The sequence below is a fragment of the Miniopterus schreibersii genome (assembly GCF_964146895.1).
Source record: "Miniopterus schreibersii genome assembly, chromosome: 9".
Taxonomy (NCBI): domain Eukaryota; kingdom Metazoa; phylum Chordata; class Mammalia; order Chiroptera; family Miniopteridae; genus Miniopterus; species Miniopterus schreibersii.
In genome coordinates, this window is record NC_138118.1 from 78,058,415 (window position 1) to 78,062,096 (window position 3,682).

The window sequence follows — 3,682 nt, forward strand, 5'->3', positions numbered from 1 at the left end:
TATATGATGACTTTTTTTTGGTGGTTGGTTTTCTACCTACAAACTGTCAATTCACTTCCTCCCAGAAACGTGAAAGTCACTGGTGGGGGTTCTGAGGACGCAGGGTTTGCTTCCTGTGTAATTTATTCTTTCCCACACTTGTTCTGAGGCCCAAGGGGTGTCGCTGTGCTTTTCCTTCTCTTCCAGTTGTTCAGGCAGAGCAGAGGGACAGGGAGTGGCGGGTGCCGGGCGACGGCGCCATTGAGTATGAGCAGGTATTTAGGGCGAGGCTTTAGAAGAGCTTGTGTCAGTTCTGTCCACTCCAGTCGTGTTGTAATCTCTTACACGCATTTTAACCCCACGTTTGTGCCTTCTATTTCTTCTTTTGACCAGTTTTCCATTGGGTGTTTACAGACCTGCAGGTTTTTTCTTAGTCTTGTTCTTTGTAAGCTTTTCAAGGCTCTTGACTTTCCTACTTCCCTGATGGGAAATTCTGTGATCGACCCCGTCTGAAAGTGTTTTTAAAAGGAAAGCAAGATGATCTGTAAATATTAAATAGAAGTCTCATCTTAGCTCACATTTAGGAAAGCAAGACGCAGGACAGGAAAACTACAGCCGTGACACATCAGTCATGTTCATAACGGACATCTGGTTTCATTCAGATACGTGCACGTGTGTGCTGTCTGCCGCAGATTTCACACAGCTGGACCTCACGTGTCTGCGTGCTCGGCTCTCCTTGCTTTTCATGGGGGTGTGGGATGGGTGTTCTCAGGGAGTACGTACAGGGGACAGCCTGCTTTTTCAGTAACAAAGGACACTTGGAAACTACATAGTGAGTAGGATCTACACATGATACAAAGCATAGTGGGGAGGTAGGGGGCCTAATTAGGGATGACACTTGGTTATATTTGATTTACCCCTTAGGAAATGTTTATGTAACATAAGTCCTTCTAGGGCATGTGAAATGGTCATAGGACATAATCTAAATATCCCTAAATTTTCCAGTTCGTGTTTCAACACAAGTCCAGCAAATCTGAAAGCATATTTCCATTTGGCTTGCGGTGGTGAACACACAATGCAATATACAGATGATATATTACAGAATTGTACACCTGAAACCTATGTTATTTTATTGACCAGTGTCACACCAGTAAATTCAGTAAAGTTTAAAAATAAATAATTATATATATATATATATATATATAAAAGAATTCAGTGATGATAAATTAAAGGGCTTATTGTGAAAACTCCATTAATTCCACTTCTGCTTGGAAAGTTTCCCTTCTCAGGAAATATTACTTAAAGAGAAGTAAAACCAAACAAACCCTAAAAATGGCATTTAATCAGTTGCACTGAGACGGTGAAGGGTCCCTCCTCACAGCGTGTGGATTCTGAGCCGCCTCACTGGTTGGAGTGACAGGGTATTAGTGAGCTTGTTACCCCTGGACGGCCAGACGCTCCAGGGAGGAGCCCCGCGAGGGGTCGCCAGCAGCTGCGGCTCATCCATTAGTTCGAGTGGTTCGTGTGATAGGATCAACTCCCATCTCTCTCTCATCAAAAGCAGCCTGTCCACACTTTGAATCCCACTGAAATATAATTACATGAAATCTCACTTTGACTTAGTGTCACGTGTTCCCCATTTAATATCCACCTTAAGTGAACTTTCTGTTATTAATGTTTCTAGTTAAGAGTTCAATGTCATTTAACTGGCTTTCAGCATAAAGTGAATATTTCAGAAGATAGAACTTTTGTCATAGAAATAGTCAAAAGACCGTAGCTCTCTTTCCTTCAGGTTCTGGGAGGCGTGGGGTTTTCAGGGAGCAGAGGCCATTACGTTGTGGGCAGGGGCCTCAGGACAGCCAGCATGGTTGACGGCAGGAAGCTGGGCCACTCGGCCTCTGAGCCATGTGCAGAGGCTTGGTCTCTAGGCTCCAGCTGGGTGGCCAGCCCAGAAGCAGTAGCCTCCTTCAGTCACTGGCTCTGAGTCACAGGAGCCAACATCAGGCCATCTTCTGACATGTCACTGTAAGGGTGTGTGTTTTGGTTGGCCGTGCTTGCTCCAGTCCTTTTGTGTCTAAGAACCGAGTATGTGTAAGTAGGCCTAAGGGAACTAGGGTCAGCCAGGCCTTTGCAGGGTGTGCCCAGCACACAGCCTGCGTCTGTACCTTGACGGTGGCCTTCCTGTTTGTCTAGGTGACTTAAAAGCAGTGTTTGGGGAAAGTCCCTGGCATACTTTAATTCCTATCAGGCACTGTCATGTCAGTGACACAGGTAAGGAAAGAAAAGAGTTAAAGCTACTGTCTTGGTCTAGGTGAATGAAAAAGTTGCATGTCAGAGGAAGGCTTAGAGTTATTTTGCATCTGCATTTGGTTCTTATAACCTGTATGAATAGTCTGCCCCGAATCCATTCTGTGATCTGTTAGCCTCCCAGCCGTAAAACAACCCCCATCTCCTTTTTGCTGTAAGAAATAGCAGCAATATCCTTGGGCAGCAAACCAGACCCTATGACGTGATTTCTGCAACCTTCTCTTGCTTTCTGAGTTCTGTATCAAGCATTGAATTTTTTTTAGAATAATTTAGTTTGGAAACGCAAGGAGAAAGCAAATTAGGAAGAGAGAGGAGAAGTGAGAAGTCGGTGCAAGGCTGAGGAGCGAGTTACTTATAAAAATGTGAATGGAAGTATTTTGAGAGCCGTATTTCCTACGCTAGAGGTAAGAATTCTTTTATAGAGGAGTTAATGTTTTAATCTGCTGGCGATAAATTTAAAAGGAATTTGTGAAGTTACCTTCCTGCAGGCAGGCTTTGTCTTTATTTTGTGTTTTGTGGAAGTTACAGCCAGTGGTGATGAGTTTGGGAGCCCCCAACTCTGTGAGATGCCAGGGGACAGATCCCCAACCTCATGAACTTGTGTCTGCTTCAGTTTGGGAAAGTAGCCTATTCGGACGGTGTCCTTTTATCAGGGATTCAGTTCGGACTCGAAATGGCATCCACATTTGCATGCTCTGATTCTGTGGCCAGAGGTGGCTCGCGTGCGTGGCCTTTCCCCGCTTCTGTGGTAGCCTTTCAGCACGCCAGAGACCGCAGCCCAGGTTTCTAGAAGGTGACTGTCGCTCCGTGGAGTGCAAGGTGCCCTGGGAGTTTTTTCATTCCAAGTCTTTGAACTTCACAACATTGGCATTGTCTTTTCATAATTTCCAACATTCCATGCATAGTTGTCAAGGACAAAGAAAAGGGATGTGGGTCTTTGTTCTTTCCATGTAAATAACTTTGTACACATGACTTCCCGCTTCGGTGTGTAGGAGAGTGAGCTAGCTCCCTTGTAGGGTGACTCCAAATTACAAGTCTGTGCACGTAGAGGGGTTGAATATATTTTGTAAAACTAATGCATTTGTATTTCTGTGCTGTTCTAAAGTTTACCTTTTTACTTAATTAAAGATATAGAAACTATATATTTAAATCATGTGAATGGGACACAATTTAGGGGGTTTTCCAGTCTTATTTCTCATCAGCTTCTCACACACACAAAGTATGCTGCTCAAAATTTTTTTTTGTTTTGTATGTGTGTGCAATCTAAACATTTGAACATTTCAGTCAGGTACTGAGCCAGAAAAGGTGATTGAAGTTTTTAGAAAGCTTCTGTGCTTAGGAAACACTTGGTTTGCTGGAAACATGAATAATTTATAGCTGGAAAAATAGGATGAAG